At 47.3% G+C, this 24825-nt stretch overlaps 1 pseudogene; it reads left to right on the forward strand.

The window, feature by feature from the left end:
* Window positions 1-5836: 5836 nt before the first annotated feature.
* On the forward strand, window positions 5837-9957 carry LOC146710053 (uncharacterized; annotated as a pseudogene).
* Window positions 9958-24825: the final 14868 nt, after the last annotated feature.

The following is a 24825-nucleotide window of genomic DNA, read 5'->3' on the forward strand; positions in this document are numbered from 1 at the left end:
TTTAGAGATGTTGCGCAAATGGAAGAAAGCAGTCTTACATATTTGTTTAATATGTGCGTTGAAGGACATATCCTGGTCAAAAATGACTCCAAGGTTCCTCACAGCGTTACTGGAGGCCAAGGTAATGCCATCCAGACTAAGAATCTGCTTAGATACCATATTTCTAAGATTTTCAGGGCCGAGTACAATAACCTCAGTTTGATTTGAATTAAGAAGCAGAAAGTTAGCAGCCATCCAGGTCTTTATGTCTTTAAGACGTTCCTGCAGTTTAACTAATTGGTGTGTGTTATCTGGCTTCATGGACAGATAGAGCTGGGTGTCATCTGCATAGCAGTGAAAATGTATGCTATGTCTTCTAATGATGCTGCCTAAGGGAAGCATGTATAATGTAAACAGAATTGGTCCTAGCACTGAACCCTGTGGAACTCCATAATTAACCTCAGTGTGTGAAGAGGACTCTCCATTTACATGCACAAACTGGAGTCTATTAGATAGATATGATACAAACCACTGCAGTGCAGTACCTGTAATACCTACAGCATGTTCTAATCGCTCTAATAGGATATTATGGTCAACAGTATCGAATGCTGCACTAAGGCCTAGCAGGACAAGCACAGAGATGAGTCCACTGTCAGAGGCCATAAGAAGATCATTTGTAACCTTCACTAAAGCTGTTTCTGTGCTGTGATGAACTCTGAAACCTGACTGAAACTCTTCAAATAAACCATTCCTCTGCAGATGATCTGTTAGCTGTTTGACAACTACTCTTTCAAGGATTTTTGATATGAAAGGAAAGTTGGAGATTGGCCTGTAATTAGCTACAGTAAGACTGCTGGGTCTAGAAATGGCTTTTTGAGTAAAGGTTTAACTACAGCCAGCCTGAAGGCATAGCCTTCAATACATACATAGCCGATTATTAGAGATAGGTTGATCATATTTAAGATCGAAGAATTAATTAATGGCAGGACTTCTTTGAGCAGTTTTGTAGGAATGGGGTCTAAAAGACACGTTGATGGTTTGGAGGAAGTAATTATTGAAGTTAACTCAGAAAGATCAATTGGAGAAAAAGAGTCTAACTTAACATCAATGGTACTAAGAGTAGCTGTAGATAATATTACATCTGTGGGATGATTATTGGTCATTTTTTCTCTAATGATAAAAATTTTATTTGTGAAGAAGTTCATGAAGTCATTACTAGTTAAGGTTAAAGGGATGGTTGGCTCAACAGAGCTCTGACTGTTTGTCAGCCTGGCTACAGTGCTGAAGAGAAACCTGGGGTTGTTCTTATTTTCTTCAATCAGTGACGAATAGTAAGATGTTCTGGCTTTGCGGAGGGCTTTCTTATAAAGCAGCAAACTATTTCTCCAGGCTAAATGATGATCCTCTAAATTTAGAACTACAATTCCAACCCTGCTCCTTTATCCGGGCTTGGACCGGCAAAAGTGACCCGAAACAGGCACTCTGGTGGAGTTACTTTGTGTGTGTGTGTGTTTATAAGTAGTTTTAAACCTCGTGATCCACAAAACAGCATAACAGTAAAAGAAGAACTGACTGCGTTACAGTCAGTGCGGGAGCAGCGGCTTCGCTCATGCGCGATTCATTTGCAGTTCAGACGCATAGGTGTGAAAATCTTCTGCCCTGATAGCAGCTGGGGGAGGACTATCCTCCGCCCGTGAGTGCTTTGGAACGGGCGAGGTGCCCACGGCAGCACCCACTGCTTGTTGAGAGTAAAACCGGCCGCTTTCACGTCAAAAAGTCGTGATAAATAAGTCTCCAATAACGCCAGAAAAAGTCGTCAGATTTGTCGCTAGTCGCTTTTTAGAAAAAAAGTCGCTAAGGGGGTCTTAAAACTCGCTAAATATAGCGACAAAGTCGCTAAGTTGGCAACACTAGTCTAGATAGATTTGAAAACAGCGTTTTCGTCTGAAGATGCTCTGCGTCCACACTAGCGTTTTCAGTCGTTTTCACAGAGTTGTGCATCCACATTGAAACGGCCGAAAACGCCTATGTTCCAGTATAGAATAGAATAGCCTTTATTGTCATTGTACAGAGTACAACGAAATTGGAGTGCCACTCCCTTGGTGCAAGTTTCAATAATAAATATAAATGTAAAATATAAAAAGTACAAAAAAACAATCGTAAGTACTCAAACAATAGTATGTACAATATATACAATATATACAGGATAGCAGCATTAATATAATGACAGTATGAATAGCAGCATAATATAATGACAATTACTACGGTGATAGCTCTGGGAAAGAAGCTATCCCTGAATCTGTTTGTCCTGGTTTTATGTGACCTGTACCGTCGGCCTGACGGTAATAGTTCAAACAGTTGGTTGCTGGGGTGAGAGTAGTCCTTGATGATATTGCCAGCCAGAGGCGGAGCCAGACATTTGAAACACCCGGGGCTTAGCCCAAAGAGTAGTATGCATGTGGGATTTTTTTTTTTTTTTTTGGGGGGGGGGGGGGGGGGGGGGGGGGTGTAGAAATGACTAAAAGATTAATAGGCTCTGTTCAAAAAAGAATGACTTCATATAGGGAAAAATATATATCACATGTGCAGGACACCTTAAACTAGTTTTTTAATTAAGCAGCAAGGCAGAACAAGGTCAGGGCTGTATCAAGACACGAGGACTAAACCCCAATTCAACCAGACCCAGAACTGATCCAGAATTAAAACAGGACTACAACAGTTCAAAATCAGGACTACTGAGGACTTAACCAAGACAGAACCAGAATCAGAACTAGATGATAGCACTAAAAATCATCATAGACCTGCACTACACTTATTTTTTAATTCTACCAAAGTACACTATTTAGATTGAGAAAAGTTTATATAATTATTTAGCCTTGTTGTGCAAACAAGCCTGCAGAACTTAATAAATATAGAATTTGAAAAATAACAAACCTAAAAAGAAACACTAGGTACGAGATACATGAGGACCTATGATACGCTGATACTTTTGGTAAACAACCATTTGACTAACATGTGTGTCTCACCTGCTCTTGTTCATCTGTTCTGTCCTCGTTCTCCTCTCTCTCCCTCTTTGTGCTGACAATCATCAAATATACAGTTGAAACCAGATATTTACTCTTCAGATAAAAACACTTTTTTAATTGTAACATCAAATCAGACTAAATGTTTATTTTTTTAGATTGATAAATATAAAAACATATTTGTTAACTTTAAGAGTAAAGAGAGAAACTATCTGTATTTCTTAATTGCAAATGGCACCAAATTGTATTCAAACTTGAGCCACATTTATGGAGCTCCACAGTTCTTTTCCTGGTGTTTTGGTTGACATCTCTTGATTTTCCCATTTCAAAGAAACAGGCTCTGTGTTTTGCCTTATATGCATCCACAGCTGTGCCACCAATTTACTCACATGGACTCTACTAACCTATCAGAAGCTTCTTCAGCTCAGAATGGAATCGTCTGGAGTTTTCTTATTAATTAACAATAAATTTAGTGTACATGTACTCCTAAATTTGATGAAAGTGATAAAAATAGCTCTGTCTCTCTTTATTCTGAAATTTAACTAATTCAAAATATATTTCAATATTTATCTAAAACAAAAGTTTACTCTAAATTGATGTTGTACAGTAAAAATGTTTTATGTTTTCTCCCTAAAGTGTATGTAAATATCTGGTTACAAATGTGAATATCCTGCTGTGTACTGAAATCCCTCTTGTTTTGCATAGAAATATACTGAACAACATACAAAGCATAATATATAAAATAACATTTACCTGAGTTTTTTCTTTGAAAGAACCCTCGAATGTCCATTCTTATGTTTCAGTGCATAACTGAAACCGATTTAGTCGGGGAGGGTAAGAACTGAAAATATGAAATAAACACACGTAAGCTAAGACTCTCTAAAAAAAATAGCATTTGTTCGGCTTTTCATTTCGCCATTTGTTGATTCACTTGAAGAGCAAGTAACGTAATATTGGTCAAGTGATCAGTTTCATATCAATCTTTCGTGATGCACTGTCATATTTACATTATTTGTACGGTACGAATGATTTGCTTTGGTACCTGGTCAAACTTAAGCTCTCCTTAGTATGGCTGGCTCCGTCTCTCCAACAGCGCACTCACGGGCAGCAGCTGCCCCGCCCCCTCGCTCAGTCGCTTAGTGCCTGAGCTTGGATCATACCAATATCAGGGGGGGATTCACGCACAGTCGTAAATTCCCACAGTGTGCACTATGTGCTTCGAATATTGTGTGTACTTTTTGTTTTATACAGTTGTCAGCCAGGCATCTAACTATGAAAAAATTACACTCCAAAATACCCCGGGCTTCTGACAAAACAACCCGGGCTTAAGCCCCGTAAGCCACCCCCACGCTCCGCCCCTGTTGCCAGCTCTGCTGAGGTACCGAGAGTTTGCAGTGACCTCCAGGCTGGGCAGAGAGCAGCCAGTGATCTTCTGGGCTGTGTTGATGATCCTCTGCAGTACTTTCCTGTCCGCCGATGAGCACCCTGCATACCATGTTGTTATGCCGTACGTTAGGATGCTCTCTATGGTGGCTCTGTAAAATGTCACCAGCAGCCTCTCCTCCAGGTTGTTCCTCCTGAGCACTCTCAGAAAGTGGAGTCGCTGCTGGGCCTTTTTAACCACCGCCGTAGTATTTGCAGTCCAGGAGAGGTCATCGGAGATCTGCACGCCCAGAAACCTCATGGAGCGTACCCTCTCCACACAGTTCCCGTGAATGTAAAGTGGGGCCGGGTCTGCTCTGCCCTTCCTGAAGTCCAAGATAAGTTCTTTAGTTTTCGTGGTGTTCAGTTGGAGGTTGTTAACTGAACACCACTCAGTCAGTCTGTTGACCTCATCTCTGTAGTCCGACTCATCCCCCCTTGAGATGAGTCCAACCACTGTGGTGTCATCCGCGAACTTTATGATGGTGTTTGAGAGATGGGTAGGGGAGCAGTCGGATGTGTAGAGCGTAAACAGGAGGGGACGCAAAACACATCCTTGTGGAGACCCGGTGCTGAGTGTGATGGTGCTGGACCGGTGGGGGCTGAGTCTGACAGACTGTGGTCTATTTGTCAGGAAGTCCTTGATCCAGAGGCAGATGGGGGTGGAGAGTCCCAGGTGAGACAGTTTCTGGACCAGGATCTCTGGGATGATATGATTGAATGCTGAGCTGAAGTCCAGAAAGAGCATTCTCACATAGCTTCCTCGGTGCTCCAGGTGACTCAGCGCAGTGTGGAGCGCTATGGTGATAGCGTCCTCGGTGGAACGATTTGTCCTGTAGGCAAATTGGTGGGGGTCCAGAGTGGGAGGCAGACCGGCCCTGATGTGCTGACAGACCAGTCTCTCAAAGCACTTCATCACTACAGGCGTAAGTGCAACAGGCCTGTAGTCATTTGGGCTGGCCACAGCTGTCTTCTTGGCGATGGGGATGATGGTGGAGGTTTTGAGGCAGGACGGGACGGTGTTTGATGACAAGGAAAGGTTGAAGATTTTAGTGAAGACTCCGGTCAGTTCGTCAGTACATGCTCTGAGAACCTTTCCATGTATTCCATCAGGACCTGCCGCCTTCCTGGGATTCACTGACCTTAGAACACACCTCACTTGATGCTCCCTGAGTGTTAGTGTGCCAGTGCTGGGGGCGGGTGGAAGTGGTGTGGCAGCTGGGGGCCTGGTCGTCTCAAAGCGGGCGAAGAAACGGTTTAGATCCTCAGCCAGTGAGGCATCAGTCCTAGATGTCGCCTGGTTATTGCTTCTGTAGTTGGTAATGTGATTGATCCCCTGCCACATTTTTCTGGGGTCGTTGTCAGCAAAGTGATCTTCAATCCTCCTCCTATAGGCAGCCTTAGCTTTCCTGATGCCTCTACTCAGGTCTGCCCTGGCCGCCCTATACGCAGCCCTGTCCCCTGACGCAAAGCTACAGGTCCGGACGGGATTCCCGGCCGCGTCCTCAAGTCATGCGCGGCTCAGCTGGCTGGAGTGTTCACGCACATCTTCAACCTTTCCCTCTCTCTGTCTGTAGTCCCAGCCTGCTTCAAAATGGCCACCATCGTCCCTGTACCCAAATCCTCCACCATCTCCTCATTGAACGACTGGCGACCTGTAGCCCTGACCCCCATCGTGAGCAAATGCTTCGAGAAGCTGGTCAGGGACTTCATCTGCTCTGCACTACCCGACTCACTGGACCCTCTACAGTTCGCATACCGCCACAACAGGTCCACTGATGATGCCATAGCCCTGACACTACATACTGCCCTGTCACACCTGGAGAAGAGAGACACGTATGTGAGAATGCTGTTTGTAGATTACAGCTCAGCATTCAATACCATCGTTCCCTCGAAGCTGGACAGGAAACTGCAGGATCTAGGACTGAGTAGCTCCCTCTGCAGCTGGATCCTTAGCTTCCTGTCTGACAGACGCCAAGTGGTCAGACTGGGCAGCATCACCTCATCCCCCATCACACTGAACACTGGTGCTCCACAGGGGTGTGTACTGAGCCCTCTCCTGTACTCACTCTACACCTACGACTGCACGGCCACTAACAACTCCAACATCATTGTGAAGTTTGCGGACAACACTACAGTGGTGGGTCTTATCACCAACAGTGATGAGACAGCTTACAGGGAGGAGGTCAGCGCCCTGACCCACTGGTGTCAAGACAACCATCTCACCCTCAACGTCGCAAAGACAAAGGAGTTGATAGTGGACTTCTGGAGGTGCAGAGAAGTACACACCCCCATCACCATCAACGGCGCTGCTGTGGAGAGAGTGAGCAGCTTCCGGTTCCTTGGTGTACATCTGGCTTACGTGGTCAGTACACACAAACAAAACAGTGAAGAAGGCGCAGCAGCGCATCTTCTTTCTCAGGAGACTGAAAAGATTTGGCATGAGCCCCCGCATCCTCAGGACCTTCTATCACTGTGCCATTGAGAGCATCCTCACTGGATGCATCACCACCTGGTATGGCAACAGCACCGCCTACAACAGCAAAGCTCTCCAGAGAGTAGTGCGGTGCTCTGAACGGATAATTGGAGGTGAGCTTCCCTCCCTCCAAGACATCTACAGGAAGCGGTGCCTGCAGGAAAGCGGGGAGGATCATCAAGGACTCCAGTCACCCCAGCCATAAACTGTTCAGACTACTTCCATCAGGAAGGAGGTTCTGCAGCATCCGGTCCCGTACCAGCAGACTGAGAGACAGCTTCTTCCATCAGGCCATCAGACTGCTGAACACGTCATAGACACCTCACCTCCACTACTGGAACTTCAACATTATGCACTCCATACTGTACAGTAATGCCACTGTTTTGCACATATTCAACTCTGTATATTTTTATATATTTTATTTATTGACTCTATTTAATTTGTAAAATATGTGTATACACACACACACACACGTAGAAAAACATTTAGTATACACATCCAGAATTTTTTTTTTTTTGCATATACTATTATATATTGTACATATATATTTATTAGTTTCAGATTTAGCCATTCGTATATTTTGCCTGTTTATGTTATTGTATTTTGCACAACTCTGTTGCTTGTGAAGCTCGGACACAAGAATTTCACTCGCATGTGCTGTACCAATGTACCTGCACATGTGATGTGACAATAAAAGTGATTTGATTTGATTTGATTTGACTTGAAGGCAGTGTTGCGGCTTTTTAGGAGGGATTGCACTTCGCTATTCATCCAGGGTTTTTGATTTGGAAACACCCTGACCCTTTTGTTGATGGTGACATTGTCAACACAGTTCCTGATGTACGAGAGTACAGTGTCCGTGTACTCCTGGAGGTTGTGGCTGGAGAATAAATCCCATACAGTTGTTGAGAAGCAGTCCTGCAGTTGAGAAAGGGCTCCTTCAGGCCAGGTTTTTATTGTCTTTGTCTGGGGCTTTGTTTTTCTCAGTACTGCACATGCGTGAAACGCAAGAAGATTCGACCTGCCTCATTTCTGTCTGCTGTTTATCAACTTACCGGCTCTTTTGCGGCAAAATGTCGAGGAAAAGCACTGAGTTTTTTAAATGGACTAACAATGAGGTGGAGTTGTTGCTGCGAGTAACACAAAAGTACAAAGTTGCAAAAGTGAGTGAGAATTGAAGAATTTGAAGGAAGCTATCTGAAACATGTACAGACTGATATTTATCTTTAATAAGGCTGTCAAAATTGAGAGCAAACAAAACAACTGCTGCATAATGCCCTACGCTATCTTAGTTTAATTGGTCACTTGACTGCATCACATGACTAAAATGTGTCATAGTTTTCAAAAAGTCTCAGTTTTTGCTGTCCACACTGTGACGCGAAAGCACCGTTTTCAAATGTATGCCTTTTCGACAGCGTTTTGAAAACGCTGCGTTTTCCATGAGCGAAAACGCCGTCTCAGTGTGGATGGGAGGCCAAAACGGAGAGAAAAAGATGCGTTTTCAAACTAAAACGCATTAGTGTGGTCGTAGCCTGAGCCTGGCTGGCCCCAGTGTTTTCTGGCATTTTCAATTCCTTTCTGCAGGCATTTCATGTGCCTGCCTGCTTCAAGTCCTTCAACATAGTCCTGTCCCCAAGAAGCCAAGGATCACTGGACTAAATGACTACAGACCTGTGGCTCTGACATCTGTGGTCATGAAGTGTTTTGAGTACCTGGTTCTCTCCTATCCCAAGACCCTCATGGCCCCCCTCCTGGACCCCCTGTAGTTTGCATACAGAGCCAAAAAGTCTGTAGACGATGCTATCAATGTGGCCCTACACTTCACTACACTTCAGCATCTGGACTCTGCGGGAACTTACGCCAGGGTCCTGTTTGTGGACCTCAGCTCTGCCTTCAACACCATCTTTCCAGACCTTCTCCAAGGCAAACTTTCCCAGATGAATGTGCCTGATTCCATCTGTCAGTGGATCACTGACTTCCTGATGGACATCAAACAAAATGTGAGGCTGGGGAAAGCCAAACGAAGCTTACAACCTTTAAATAGACTGAGCATCAACTCTTCATGAGCACAATCTGTAATGTGTGTATAAAATGATTATAGCCGCACCTTTAATAAAAATTTTAATCTAACGCCAGTAGCCTTCACACCTCCAACGGCCCCAACAATAGAGACACTTTGGACACTCATTCCCCCACCTCTCCCCCCTCCATAGAGCCATCACCACCTTCAATCACTTCACCTGCAACACCCCCCTCCTCACCCCACACAAAAGAGGATTTCACACCACCTCCTCCCACCACAACTCTTCATATTCATGAAGCAGATGTGAGGAAGCAGTTTAAGAGTCTGAATGCTCGAAAAGCTCCCGGCCCAGACGGCGTGTCTCCTGCCACCCTCAGACACTGTGCAAACGAGCTGGCCCCAGTGTTTTCTGGCATTTTCAACTCCTCACTGCAGGCATGTCATGTGCCTGCCTGCTTCAAGTCCTCTACCATAATCCATGTCCCCAAGAAACCTAGGATCACTGGACTAAATGACTACAGACCCGTGGCTCTGACATCTGTGGTCATGAAGTCATTTGAGCGCCTAGTTCTCTCCCATCTCAAGACCCTCACGGCCCCCCTCCTGGACCCCCTGCAGTTTGCATACAGAGCCAACAGGTCTGTAGACGACGCCATCAACATGGCCCTACACTTCATCCTGCAGCATCTGGACTTCCCAGGAACCTACGCCAGGATCCTGTTTGTGGACTTCAGCTCTGCCTTCAACACCATCCTTCCAGACCATCTCCGAGGCAAGCTTTCCCAGATGAATGTGCCTGATCCCATCTGCCGGTGGATCACTGACTTCCTGACGGACAGGAAGCAGCATGTGAGGCTGGGAAAGAATGTCTCGGACTCCCGGACCATCAGCACCGGCTCCCCTCAGGGCTGTGTTCTTTCTCCTCTGCTCTTCTCCCTGTACACCAACTGCTGCACCTCCACCCACCAGTCTGTCAAGCTAATCAAGTTTGCAGATGACACCACCGTTATTGGACTCATCTCGGACGGGGATGAGTCTGCCTACAGGAGGGAGGTTGAACGTCTGGTGTCCTGGTGCAGCCACAACAACCTGGTGCTGAATGCCCAGAAGACAGTGGAGATTATTGTGGACTTCAGGAAGCACACAGCTCCACTCCCCCCCATCATCCTGACTGACACCCCCATCACCTCTGTGGACTCGTTCCGCTTCCTGGGTACCACCATCACCCAGGACCTGAAGTGGGAGCCCACCATCACTTCCGTCATTAAGAAAGCCCAGCAGAGGATGTACTTCCTGAGGCAGCTGAAGAAATTCAACCTGCCAACACGGACGATGATGCAGTTCTACACTGCAATCATCGAGTCCATCCTCACCTCCTCCATCACCGTGTGGTACGCTGGAGCCACTATCAGGGACAAACAGAGACTGCAGCGTGTTGTGCGCTCTGCTGAGAAGGTGATTGGCTGCAGACTCCCATCTTTGCAGGACCTGTACACCTCCAAGACATTGCGGCGTGCAGCTCGGATCTCAGCTGACCCTTCTCACCCTGGACACAGTCTGTTTGACCTGCTCCCCTCAGGCAGGAGGCTCCGGTCCATTCGCACCAGAACCTCTCGCCATAAGAACAGTTTCTTCCCCTCTGCTGTCGGACACATGAACAATAACCGTATGACTGTCCCCGCCACTAACACATGACCCTACGCTGTGTTCACTGCATCATTCCATGTTTGGCACTGATCACCACCTGCACTCATGTATATATCATGTATATATCTATCCACTTAGCACTTTTAATTCTTATTCTTATTTTTATATTTTTATGACAGTATGTTTGCACTGAAGCACCGCAGCAATTTCCTAATGTTGTAAACCTGCTCAACATTTGGCAATAAAACCCTTTCTGATTCTGATTCTGATTTTAATGAACGTTTTAATGCAATGATAATGATGAAAGCCATATGTAGCAGTAAAATATTTTCTTTATTCCAACAACATTAATCAATTGTGCTAATTTTCTCCTCTGGTAAACAATAACCTCTTTCAGCCATCCCAAACAGACATAGTCTTTCAAAATGGCACAAAAATGATCACTCAATTCATTTGAGGCAGTAGAGAAAAGTCATAATATTCCAAAATCCCTTTTCTTTAAGCATTTCAGGTTTCCATATCTGCCAGCCAATTATGCTATTGACCATATTCTTGAATTGAATTGATATACCTTTATTAGTCCCACAAGGGGAAATTTCATAAGGCTGCCGACCTATTGCACGCAATGGCGGCGCCATCTTACCCTCCGACCATACATACATTACACAAAACATCACATGGGGAAGACAGGTCAGAGAGCTATAACAATGGAAAATGCACCACATGAGGAAAGATAAGGAGGAAAAAATAACTCCCCCCAGACTGAGCTCCAACAGGGAGATCAGTTTGAGAACAGAAAAAAAACACCTCTGCACATAGCACATGAAAAAACTCTTAATACACCAAAGAAACACATGACAAGCAACAGGGGTGGGTAAAGGGTGAGAGACAGCCGAATTAGACAGTACATCCGGGCCTGCGTGCGCTGGTCTCCTTGATCCACCGTCAGCATCGGAAGGGAATAAGCATCGAAGGCTTTTGGAATAGGGACGGGGGATGAGTGTGTGCATATCAGTGTATATGTATGTGTGTGCGTGTCCAGAGTTCAGCTGAGACAGTGTCCTTCGCCCTGCTAGGCTAAGTAAACAGTCTTCCAGCCAACCCAGGTGGCCTTGCATGGAATGGAAAGGAACAGACTAAACACAGTCGTTATCAGGGTGTTGTTGTTCAGCTCCAGCCTTGAGACCGCAGCTGGCGCCAAAGGGGTATCCGCATGAAGTGATGGTGGTTTTTACTTTAGTGCGAACAGCTCATATGAATTTCAAAGCAGTTCTACAGTCCAACTCTGGTCTCTCAATCTCCCGTTGCAGAGCCGCGAGCTTCGCCATACTTGCGTTCTGTGATGTTGTCATTTCTTGTGCTCAAGGAGCTGATTCTGAGAACTCACGACAGTTGCTTTATACTCTACAGAAAAGGCAATATATCTAGATTGTAAACTAAGACTCAGTATTATCTGCCCTCAAGGGGTAAAACAAATACTTCTTGTATCTAAACACTGAACCCCCCCAGGGTTTTGGCAACACTGAGTAGAATGTACTCATTCTTCCTCCTTTTGTTTCAAACAGTGCCTGATGCAATTTAACGTAGCATGAGGGTGATCGTGGCTCAAGAGTTGGCAGTTCATCTTGTAATCGGAAGGTTGCCGGTTCGAGCCCTGGCTCGGACAGTCTCGGTTGTTGTGTCCTTGGGCAAGACACTTCATCTACTGTTGATAGCCAGAGGGGCCGATGGTGCGATATGACAGCCTCGCTTCTGTCAGTCTGCCCCAGGGCAGCTGTGGCTACAACTGTAGCTTGTCTCCACCAGTGTGTGTGAATGAATAGTGGAATTGTAAAGTGCTTTGAGGGTCTCGAAAAGTGCTATAAAAATGCAATCCTTTATTATTACTGCATCCTTTACACTATTTAAATGATAAACTTGCAAAAATATATCCTAATGTCAGCCCAACATTTTCACTCTGCCATCAAGGCTCAGCTACACTCGCTTATATGTTTTGCAATCTCCAAATGGGGTTTTGGAAGACCATTTCTGAAGGAAGGTCATTCTTGTGCAGAAAATCAGTGGTACCTTTTCCATCTGTAGCCCCCCCCCATTCAGTGCTAAATTAAGATCATGAAATCATGAGACAATCAGTATTTACCTTATTAGTGAACATAACTGTGTTGTACTCAAAGTGTTTGAAATGCCCTCTGAAATGTCACCCTGTGTGTTTTCCATCTTTAGCTCTGGTATCTCACCCCCCACCTGCTCCAACTACAGCAGATAGATGATGTCAGCAGCAATCTCTCTGAATCTCATAGCAGCTGTGCAACAATAAAAACACTGCGCCATCACCCAGGGTGTAGTTTCCTCTCAGTGACTCCCCCAGCTACAGGATTAAAAAACTACACCAACAGAGTGGATGAGCTGTAACAGTTGAGTTATTGGGAAAAACTCAAATCTGTGTTTATGCTTTTGTCCCAAACTCAAATTTTCATGCTATTTGATGAGTTTACCAGAACTTCTGTTTATTTAGTACCAGACGTCACAAACTAGCAACTAAAAAGGGTAAAAGCAGTTTGAGATCAGTTATCGTAGACAATGACTGCAATGGAGGGTTTAAAATTGTATTTAACAATCTCTTTTGCTTTTTATGGTTTTTGTGTTCTCTGCAGCTGATGCTAAGCTGACAATAATGAGTCACCAACATTACTGATTCTTTTGCATATTCCTGACATGGTCCCTTATGGGACAATAAACAGCATGAAAACATGGGTTTGCAAAGCTTTACGTATGACTAATATACTATCAAACCATGACCTTTAAGAAAACTGCAAAAATGTGGCCTTTTTACAGCACTACCTATAGGTGTTGTCAGGCTCAGGAGGGACTCGGAGTCAGACCGTCACTAAAGTTCACGTTTTATTTACACACACAGACACCAGGTGCGAATATATACAGGTGAGGGGGCACAGGAAGAGGGTCTCCGGGAAGCACAGGCACGGGAAGAAGAGGGCTATGTACAAAATCCACTGAAGCTCAGGTAGCTCGGACTCCGGCTTTAGCTCACCAACGGCGGTCCTCAGGCTGGCGAGAATCCTGGCACAGAGAGGAAAGGCAGGTAAGTAGTGGCACGACAGAAACTCAGAAAAAGGCTTAGATAAGTGATGACACTGACGAGTGTTACACAATAATCCAGCGAGGAAGCACTCTCAGCAGCCGCCTTAAGAAGTGAGTGATATGATTGCTTGCAGGTGTTCGAGCCAGGGGCTGGAGCCGTCATGACTCCGCCCCGGTAGAGCGCAGTGCAGGGGAGAGAGAGAGATGCAGCACAACAAAAACACTTGTAGCCATACAGAGTCAGCCGAGAAGGCACAGGGTCATGACAGTACCCCCCCCTCAACGGGAGCCCCTCGGCGACCCACCCGGCTTACCCGGATGCCGCCGGTGAAACTCGCGGAGCAGACCAGGAGCCAGAACCGCCGACCGGGGCACCCAGGAACGTTCCTCTGGCCCGTAGCCCTCCCAGTCCACCAGGTACTGGACGCCCCGCCCCCGCCGCCGAGAGTCCATAACGCGGGTGATGTTAAACACTTCCTGCCCATCCACGAGCCGGGCGGGCGGAGGGGGCCCGGAAGGAGGGCACAACGGGCTGGAGAGCACGGGCTTGACCTGGGAGACATGGAAAACATTATGGATACGCATATTGCGAGGCAGCTTCAGACGGACGGATACCGGATTGACCAGGGCCTCAATCTCGAACGGACCGATGAAGGCCGGGGAAAGTTTCTTCGACTCTGCACGAAGGGGAACAAAGCGTGAGGAGAGCCATACCTGTTGCCCAACTGTATAGGCAGGCGCAGGGATCCGGTGGCGGTCAGCGATCTCTTTATTGCGCTCCGCCGTCCGCAGCAGAGCGGCTCGGGTGGACCGCCAGGCCCGGCGGCACCTGCGGAAATGATGTTGTACTGATGGGACGGCATGCTCACCCTCCACAGCCGGGAACAGGGGAGGTTGGTAGCCCAATGAGGCTTCGAACGGCGACAGTCCAGTGGCTGAAGAGGTCAGGCAGTTGTGGGCGTACTCAATCCAGGGGAGCTGCTCGCTCCAAGTGGCCTGGTTGAGAGAGACGACACAGCGGAGTGCCGCTTCGAGCTCTTGGTTGGTACGCTCGGCCTGTCCATTGCTCTGAGGGTGGAAGCCCGAAGAGAGACTGACCGCGGCGCCGATCTGCATGCAGAACTCCTTCCAAACCCGAGAGGTAAATTGGGGTCCCCGGTCGGAAACGATGTCCATCGGAATGCCATGAAGCCGGAAGACGTGGGTGGTGAGCAGCTGGGCGGTCTCCAGGGCTGTAGGGAGCTTGGGGAGGGCGATGAAATGAGCTGACTTAGAAAAACGGTCAACAATAGTGAGGATGGTGGTGTTACCGGATGACGGTGGGAGCCCCGTAACGAAGTCCAGCGCTATGTGAGACCATGGCCGTCCTGGCGTGGGGAGTGGTTGAAGAAGCCCGGCGGGTGGTCGGTTGGGACGTTTGTTCCGGGCACACGTGGCGCACGCCATAACGTACTCCCTGGCGTCCTTGTCCACGGTGGGCCACCAGAAAAACCGCTGGAGGAAGGTGATGGTGCGGCGGGCTCCTGGATGACAGGTGAACCGGGCAGTGTGGCCCCAGTGGAGTACCTGAGGTCGGACAGCAGCAGGGACAAACAACCGACCAGGGGGGCCCGTCCCCGGGTCGGGGTCAGTATCCTGGGCCTCGCGCACGAGAGCTTCGATCTCCCATGTGACAGCTCCAATAACACAGGTAGCTGGAAGAATCGGTTCTGGATCGGAGTCTCCTTCCGTACTGGAAAACTGACGGGAGAGTGCATCGGGCTTCACGTTGCGCGACCCTGGTCTGTAAGTGATGGAGAAATTGAATCTTGTGAAGAAGAGGGCCCACCTGGCTTGTCGTGAATTTAGGCGTTTGGCGGACCGGATGTACTCAATGTTCTTATGGTCGGTCCACACGATGAACGGGTGTTCCGCGCCCTCAAGCCAGTGCCTCCACTCCTCCAGGGCCAGTTTGACCGCTAGCAGCTCCCGATCACCGATGCCGTAGTTCTGTTCTGCGGGTGAGAGACGACGAGAAAAGAATGCACAGGGATGGAGCGTACCTTCAAATCGTTGAGACAGAACTGCTCCCACTCCAGAGTCCAAAGCATCCACCTCCACCACGAACGGTTGCCTGAGGTTGGGCTGACGGAGGATGGGGGCGGTAGTGAACTTCTCCTTTAGTAGGGAAAAGGCCTCCTGAGCAGAGAGGTCCCACTGAAAAGGAACTTTGGGAGAGGTAAGCGCAGTGAGAGGTGAGGTGATCTTACTGTAGTCCTTTATGAAGCGTCGGTGGAAGTTGGCGAATCCTAGGAACCGTCGGAGTTGCTGGCGGTTCGGCGGTTGAGGCCAGTCCACCACGGCCCGGACCTTCTCGGGGTCAGGTTTGAGATCCCCCTGAGAGATGATATAGCCAAGGAAGGCCACCGTGTCAACGTGAAATTCACATTTCTCCGCTTTCACGAACAACCGGTTCTCCAGGAGGCGCTGCAGGACCTGCCTCACGTGACTCTCGTGCTCCGCCTGGGACTTAGAGAAAATGAGAATATCATCAAGGTACACAAAAGCACATCGATTAATAAAATCCCTCAGAACATCGTTAACAAGGGCCTGGAAGACCGCGGGCGCATTGGTTAAGCCAAAGGGCATGACGAGATACTCATAGTGTCTGATATGAGTGTTGAAAGCGGTCTTCCACTCATCTCCCTCCCGGATCCTCACCAGGTGGTAAGCGTTTCGCAGGTCCAGTTTGCTGAACACCGTGGCCCCCTGGAGTAGTTCGAAAGCAGAATTAAGGAGGGGAAGAGGGTACTTGTTCTTTACTGTGATCTTGTTGAGGCCGCGGTAATCAATACATGGCCGGAGCGTCTTGTCTTTCTTTGCAACAAAGAAGAAACCTGCCCCCACGGGGGAGGATGACGGGCGAATTAACCCAGCAGCCAGAGAGTCGTTGACGTATCTCTCCATGGTTTCCCTTTCGGGCTGTGTGAGGCTGTAGAGGCGGCCAGAGGGGAGAGGCGCCCCAGGGAGAAGATCAATGGCACAGTCATAGGGCCGGTGTGGTGGAAGCGAACCCGCCTCATCCTTACTAAAAACTGCTGCAAGGTCATGATAGACGGAAGGAACCGAAGACAGCTCTGGTGACTTTGAAGGCTTCCCGGGGGGGGGGGGAGAGGGAGCAGATGGCGTGGTGGCCCGAAGGCAGGTCATGTGGCAGCCCACACCCCACCCCATAACTTGCTCCTTCCTCCAGTCGATGTGTGGGTTGTGTTGTGAAAGCCATGGATAACCTAGTACAAGCGGGGTTACTGGAGCCTTAAACACACAGAAACAAACGTTCTCAACGTGGTTACCGGAGAGAGTGAGTGTGACAGGTAGGGTGACGTGCGTTATGTCAGGCAACCGGTGACCAGACAGGGCGGACACGCGGAGAGGATGAGGCAGTGGTCGTGTGCCAATGCTGAGCTTGGAGACTAGCGACGCATCAATGAAATTCTGTTCTGCACCAGAGTCAATTAACACAGAGAGGGAATGGGACAACGACCGGAGGGTGAGTTTAGCAGGCAGCAAGAGACGGGGAAGAGGCTTGTTGCTGGACAGGTCGCCCACCAGTACCCTCTCAATTACTGGCGGGCGCCTCCTTTTGCCAGCGCCGGGCAGGCAGAGATGTAATGCCCCTTGCGACCGCAATACAAACACTCACCCGCGGAAAACCGGCGTTGTCGCTCCGCAGGGGTGAGTCGAGAACGTCCCAGCTGCATAGGTACCTCCTCCTCGGTTCCAAAAGCTCTAGCCTCCCGTGCGTCGGGTTGGGGCTCCCGAAAAGCCAGGGGCTCGCGAAACTGCTGTCTTCGTGAGCTCTGGCGCGCCCGCAGGCGATCATCCACCTGAATACACAGGGACATCAAAGCATTTAGAGAAGCAGGAAGCTCCCGCATCATTATCTCATCCTTGAGCTCTTCGCGGATATTATTTAACAGAGTGGTCTTCAGGGCCTCAGGTCCCCATTTGGTCTGTGCAGCTAGAGTCCAGAAATCGACAGAAAAGTCAGCCATGCTTCGCCTACCTTGCTTCAGATTAATCAAACGATAGCCAGCAGCCTCCGTACTAGAGCCTTTATCAAACGTCGGCCAGTGGAATCCGTTGGGCGAAGGCCTGAGTTAGAGACGCCACGTCTCCGACTTGAAGCGAGACAGGAAGTCATCATAAGACATTCCGGGGCAAGCCTGTAGCTGGGCCTGCGCCCAGGCCAGGGCTCGATCACGTAGGAGCTGGGTGACGTAAGCGATCTTTACCCCATCAGAAACAAAAACATGAGGCAGTAATTGAAACTGCATGGAACACTGCAACAAAAATCCCGCACATTTTCCCATCTCCCCAGAAAAAGCCTCAGGTGAAGGTAAAAGCTTATCCAGCGAAACCGGGGAGGCTACTGAAGCTACCGCGCTAGCAGCCTGAGTAGCTGTGGCTGCTGCAGTGACGGCAGGAGCGTGTGTTACCTGGGGAGGAGCCGCAGGAGGCTGATCGTCGGCCAGTGGAATCCGTTGGGCGAAGGCCTGAGTTAGAGACGCCACGTCTCCGCTGAGCCGTACTAGCATTTGTTCGTGTCGGTGCAGAAGCTCCTCCAGAGACATGGGGGCTGTCGCTGCTGCGGCTGGGTCTGCTGAGTCCATAGCGAGGGCTGGATTATTCTGTCAGGCTCAGGAGGGACTCGGAGTCAGACCGTCACTAAAGTTCACGTTTTATTTACACACACAGACACCAGGTGCGAATATATACAGGTGAGGGGGCACAGGAAGAGGGTCTCCGGGAAGCACAGGCACGGGAAGAAGAGGGCTATGTACAAAATCCACTGAAGCTCAGGTAGCTCGGACTCCGGCTTTAGCTCACCAACGGCGGTCCTCAGGCTGGCGAGAATCCTGGCACAGAGAGGAAAGGCAGGTAAGTAGTGGCACGACAGAAACTCAGAAAAAGGCTCAGATAAGTGATGACACTGACGAGTGTTACACAATAATCCAGCGAGGAAGCACTCTCAGCAGCCGCCTTAAGAAGTGAGTGATATGATTGCTTGCAGGTGTTCGAGCCAGGGGCTGGAGCCGTCATGACTCCGCCCCGGTAGAGCGCAGTGCAGGGGAGAGAGAGAGATGCAGCACAACAAAAACACTTGTAGCCATACAGAGTCAGCCGAGAAGGCACAGGGTCATGACAGGTGTAGTATACACAAATGTTTGGGTTTGTGTACCAGAGATAAAAATAAGAGGAAGAAGGTGGATGGAAAACAAAAATGTGACCTTGATATCAAGCAGAATGACCCATCAGGTCTTCAGGAGGAGGCGTGTTTCTTGTAAATTGCAGGCAGACTGGCATTAAGCTCACCAGTCCATCAGCTGGATGAAAATTACACACAACTTTAGCTCTTTCCAAGCAAGTTGTCCATGCAGAAGCTAAGCTAGCCAGACAGCATGCTACCACTAAGCTAGTCTATAAAATAGAGTAAATGCTGATCCCAGCCCAGCAGCCAGATGCTGAACTTCAAGAGGTAACAAACTAATGAGAAGACCATATATACCAAGACCCAGTATATGATAGATAACCATCACTTTTAACTCCCATTTATGCAAACCTGCTCTGAAGTCCCAGGATAAAATGTAGAGATAGTTTAACAGGTTCCCTTTGCAGGGTTTATCTGGTTAAGGAATCTCTTGAATGTCTTGTAGTTACACACGCAGTGTGGTGTCAGTGATCTGGCATCTTCTGAACTGGACCCACATAGCAAAATTAGTATGGTCCTTATCTGGCCCACACAATCTGCTTACGCATGGCCCACATACCGCAAAGAATGACAGCCCTTTGGTGGCCCAGATCAGGTTTGCTAGAGGTGGCCCACACATGGGCCAGCACAAGGCCAGTTGCAGACACACTGGTGGTCCTGTGCTGGCCCATGTGTGGATTACCTCTGGCAAACCTGATCTGGGCCACCAAAGGGCCATCATTCTTTGCGGTATGTGGGCCATGTGTAAGCTGTGGGCAGCCATGGGCCAGTTGCAGACACACCGCTGGCTCTGTGCTGGCCCATATATCAGCCTAATGTGTACCTTAATCAAGCCATGTAATAACAACATGTGCCAGAACATAATAGTGCAAAAGTGACATGACAAAACTCTGTTCAGAGAGTGAACGGACTCACTCTTTTCTATTCTTCCAGATTACTCAAAGTACACTATACATAATCACACAATTTCTCTAAATTGAGTGCTTCCTAACTACATTCATACGCATTCTTGACATGCAGACTGGAGGAGCCAGGGATCGAACCACTAACCTTCTGATCAGTGGGTGACCTGCTCTACCTCCTGAGCTACAGCCACCCACTGGCAAAGATGAGTAAACCGTCACTAGGTTTTGGATAAAGTGTACATTCACAAACCTGTCAAACCTGCATTTGAAACATTGGCTACCATAGCAGTATAGTATTGCAACATGGCATTTGGGTCTTCTAACTAAAATAAGAAAACAGGAACATAAATAGTGCCATCATTGCCAGACATGGCGCACATCTAGTTGACATACACTCTGCTATAACACTGGTCAGTCAGAAGTGGTGGGCCTGATCTCTGATAACAACGAGACGGCCTACCTGAAGGAGATTAGGAATCTGGAGAACTGGTGCCAGAGGAACAACCTCCTTCTAAACGTCAGTAAGACAAAGGAGCTGATAGTGGACTTCAGCACTAAGCAGGAGAGGAACTACCAGACCCCTGTCATCAACGAGTGCCCAGTGGAGAGAGTGGACAGCTTCAAATACCTCGGAGTTCACATCACGCAGGACCTGTCATGGTCCTGTCACATCAACACCGTGGTGAAAAAGGCCCGTCAGCGTCTCTACCACCTCAGACGCTTGAGAGACTTCCAACTGCCCTCCAAGGTGCTCAGGAACTTTTACTCCTGCACCATAGAGAGCATCCTGACGGGAAACATCTTAACCTGGTTCGGGAACAGCACCATGCAGGACAGACGAGCTCTACAGAGGGTTGTGCGGTCAGCTGAGCGCACCATCCGCTCCGAGCTCCCTGACCTGCACTCAATCTACAGCAGGCGGTGCTGGACCAAGGCCAGGAAGATCGTGAAGGACCTCAGCCATCCCAACAACGGACTGTTCTCTCTGTTGAGGTCAGGAAAGCGATTCCGCTCCCTGAAGACCAACACAGAGAGACTGAGGAGGAGCTTCTTCCCGCAGGCGATACGGTCTCTCAATCACACCACCACACAGTACTGACCCACACATACAGTTCTTACACACACTGGACATTCTGGACATTGTTTTCACTTCATTACTTAAATCACGCTGCTGTTATTGTGTATATATTTATTTATATTTCTTCATACATTCTTATATAGTTCTATATTGTGTATTTTGTTGTACAGTTATTTTATTTTCAACTTTAATTTATATATTTTATCTTATTCTCCCAGTTAAATTACCCTTCATTCTAATTTGTGTTGTACAGTTATTTCATTTTTAACCTTAATTTATATTTTATTCCTTCCTAGTTAAATTTACCCTTTTTAATTTTTCATATTTATTTCCTATCTTATTCATAGCCTTTTCCTTTTTTGTTTTCTTTAGGTCACGAGCAGTTGTCCAAGCATTTCACTACATATCGTACTGTGTATGACTGTGTACGTGACAAATAAAATTTGAATTTGAATTTGAAGTGCCAGCTTGATGCCAGATCCAGCCCAGACCTGATTTCTTTGGGCCTGGGCCACATAAACCAAACCACAATCGAGCCAGATATGGCATGCCATCACATAGACATTGCCATTGCCTGGCCCATATCTGGATGCCATATATCTTATCATGCCAGAAGTCAACCAGCAGTGCTGGCTTGATACCAGATCCGGGCCAGACCTGCCTGCTATGTGGGGAATCTGTTGTTTTGTTTGGTACTTGTTTGACATCCTAAGTATCTGAAGCAAATTGTAAATGACAACACTGTTTTAGCTTTTGGAAAATATACTATGAGCTGTCAAAGGAGCTTGCAAAGAAAAGCGTCTGGACTTCTTTAAGTTGTTTGAAGACGTTTCACCTCTCATCCAAGAAGCGTCTTCAGTTCTAAGGTCAAATGGTGGAGAGTCCCAGATTTAAACCTAGGGGGAGTATCCCCCAACAGAGGGACAAAAGGACCCTCTGTGGGGGGATGATCCTCTAATCGCCTGAGCCAAGGTGTGAAACTGGGGTGGGTCCCAGTCAGCCAGGGTTTCGGGTGAGCTTATTGTGAAACCTGGCCTCACCTTATCATGCAAATTCCTGAGGTCAGATGGCCCAGGATGTGAGTGGGCGTTAAGGTGTCTGGGGAGGGAACTCAAAACTGGATTATAGATGGCAGACAGTTGGTGTCGTAAACCACCGCCTCTGTTCAAAGATGGTCGCTCACAGTGGACATAGATGGCTTCTTTCACTCCTCTTTCAAACCATCTGCCCTCTCTGTCCAAAATGTGGACATTGGCATCCTCGAAAGAGTGTCCTTTATCCTTAAGATGCAGATGGACTGCTGAGTCTTGTCCTGTGGATGCCACAGTTGAAGCTCTGCGCATGTAACAAGTCTTGCATGAGTGGATACAAACCCAGCACCATAAAGTGTTTGCGCTGTGATTTTCACCTCTATATGCTCCAAGGTCTTTATGAGTCTTTCCAGATTTAAAAATTCGATCATTACGTTCTGTGACATTCCAGTGTAGCCATATGTTCGGATTATTTCACCTGGGATGTTCTTGGCTACTAAATTAGTCTTTTAAATGAGAGGAAAAATTCAGCTAGTAAAAGTAAGAAGTGCCAAAGATGAAGACTTGGATGGAGCTCTGAGTGACTTGAGTGAGGTGGAGATGGGGATGTGTGTTGCATGAATGGTTTACGTATTTGCCTAACAAGTGAACAATCCCTTTTTTTTCTTTTTTTTTGATGGATTTACAGGCGCAGCTGAAAGAAGCTTCATTAAGAATTTATGTAGATGTGATCGCATCTCAATATGGAACAAAATAATTGTGATTACCATAATCATAATTTACTGTCCTTTAGCAATGCAGAGAAGTTGGGTGAGGTTCAGTATCTGACTGGTAGAAGTGACGGCCAAGCAGCTCGTGAAACTGAGAAAGGTTTACTAGTCGAGGGGGAACAAAGGGTTAGGGCTTCACAATCTTCTAGACTTTGGAGACTCTGAAGGGGTGAATAAAAGAAGTGATGTATGAAAGCTGGAGTTGTGTCAATTTGAGAAAAGAACTGAGTTGAGTATAATCACATGGTTGATGCCTGCAAGCTTCAGGGATGAGAGACACCAACTCGTAATAATTTAGAAACGAGCTCCTTGTTCCACGTGAACAGAAACCAGCTGTTACTTTGAGCTCCTCGGTCTGACTGAGCGTTACCTCGGCTGAACATCAGGTGTGATCAGGATGTTTTATCAGAAAGGATGTCGGACGTGAGCCGACATTGCCTGTTTTAAATGAGCTCTGCAGTGGCGGCAAACAGCCTGCCTGCCCGCAGCAGTAGAGGTCAGGGTTTCTGGTCTTCACTCAGCCCCCTCCTCCTCCTTTATCCCCCCACAGTGACTCTTTTCAGGCGAAACCATTTCCAAGCTGTTCTGCTCTGCAGCCAGCACTGCAGCTCAGCTCTTTGTGTGCTGGGGGGAAGGGAGCTGAGCAGGCGGAGAAACAGCCGGGAACAGTCACCTCCACAACTGTTCGCTCTCCATTTTGGAAAGGTTACCTCGTCAGAGATACACAATTCTCAGTACGACTCGAATGTGTAATTACTCTGCTTTGTTTAACCTGTATGCAGTGCCCTCTGCAGCGTCAAGCCTCCTTCTGCTGTCTGACAACAGGAGGAGGTCAGCCTTGTTTTTTTGTCTTGAATGTCTGCAGCAGCGAAGCTATTTAAGGTGAAGGTCTACAGAGAGAGGAAGCTTTTGAGATGTTTCAGAGCGAGCCAGTTGATGCAGCAGAATAACAACCACCTTCTTCTCCTGTGAGGAGATTCAAACACAGCTGAGGATGAAAAGCCACACCAGTTCCTCTCATTAACAACATGGCTGCTTTGAGACACACACACACACACACACACACACACACACACACACACACACACACACAAACCTGCTGTGTAAACACAACACAGTTTGTCTGTTTAGACAGCCGGGAGGAAAACCAGAAGTGGGGAAAAAGAACACATTTGACATCCAATGAAAGACACATAACTTCAAATGCAGCCTGAATGAGGCCGGTTTTGATGGAAACATCAGTTCTGGCAGCAAAGAAATGAATTGAAAGCCAACAAAATAAGACTGGCTTGTTTAGACAATAAAAAAATGTCAGTATGACAGAGTACTAGTTTTGGTTACTCACTTATTCACAAGAAGTCCCTGCAGGGAGCAGCAAGGAACACCCAATATTTGATTTGGAAGTTTTTTGCACCATATTAACACAACACCCAAGGGATTTGTTTCTCCTCCTGGGATTGATCCACGGATCTTTAAAATGGATTGTAATGTTGATGCCTCCACTGGTTCTGCTGCCAGATACTTGTACCACAAAGCATGATTTGGGTCTCAGAGAGGTATGTTGAGGTTTAATTTGTTTGTTATTTTTTGATTTACAAAGATGGTTTAATTCCTAACTATCACCATGGTAACTTTTCCTGCATTTTTAACTGGCCCCAGAAAAGGTTATATTTGAGATTACAGATTAATCAATCACAAACCCACCACCCACAGACCTGTCATTTGTCAGAAAAATCTTGTTGCTATTTCTTAAACTTAAGCTTTGGCTCACTTAATTGTTTTATTCATGTTTTCAGTTAACTGGATTTAATGAAGATTTAAACCTCAGCTAATCATGACATTTACTTGACTTACTTAGCAAGTTCACACGGGAATCTGGACTTTCTGAGGATGGGAGGATGAAGCGCAATCATTCTACAATTGACAGTGCACAAAATGACATCACAGCTCAGCTCAGCTGTAGTTTGTTTTTATTGCCATTCCCCTGTAATTTCACTGATTAATAATTACAACAGAAATTGCCCATGATACATCTAATTACTCGATTTCTTAAAGAACAACAAACAAAAATATCTCAGAAAGTTGATTCTGTTCATCTGAGCATAACATTTTCATTGGGAG

The sequence above is a fragment of the Copadichromis virginalis genome, linkage group LG5, assembly GCF_057382275.1.
Source record: "Copadichromis virginalis isolate Kocher_CV1m ecotype Utaka linkage group LG5, C_Virginalis_male_GT1.1, whole genome shotgun sequence".
In the NCBI taxonomy this organism is placed as follows: Eukaryota; Metazoa; Chordata; class Actinopteri; order Cichliformes; family Cichlidae; genus Copadichromis; species Copadichromis virginalis.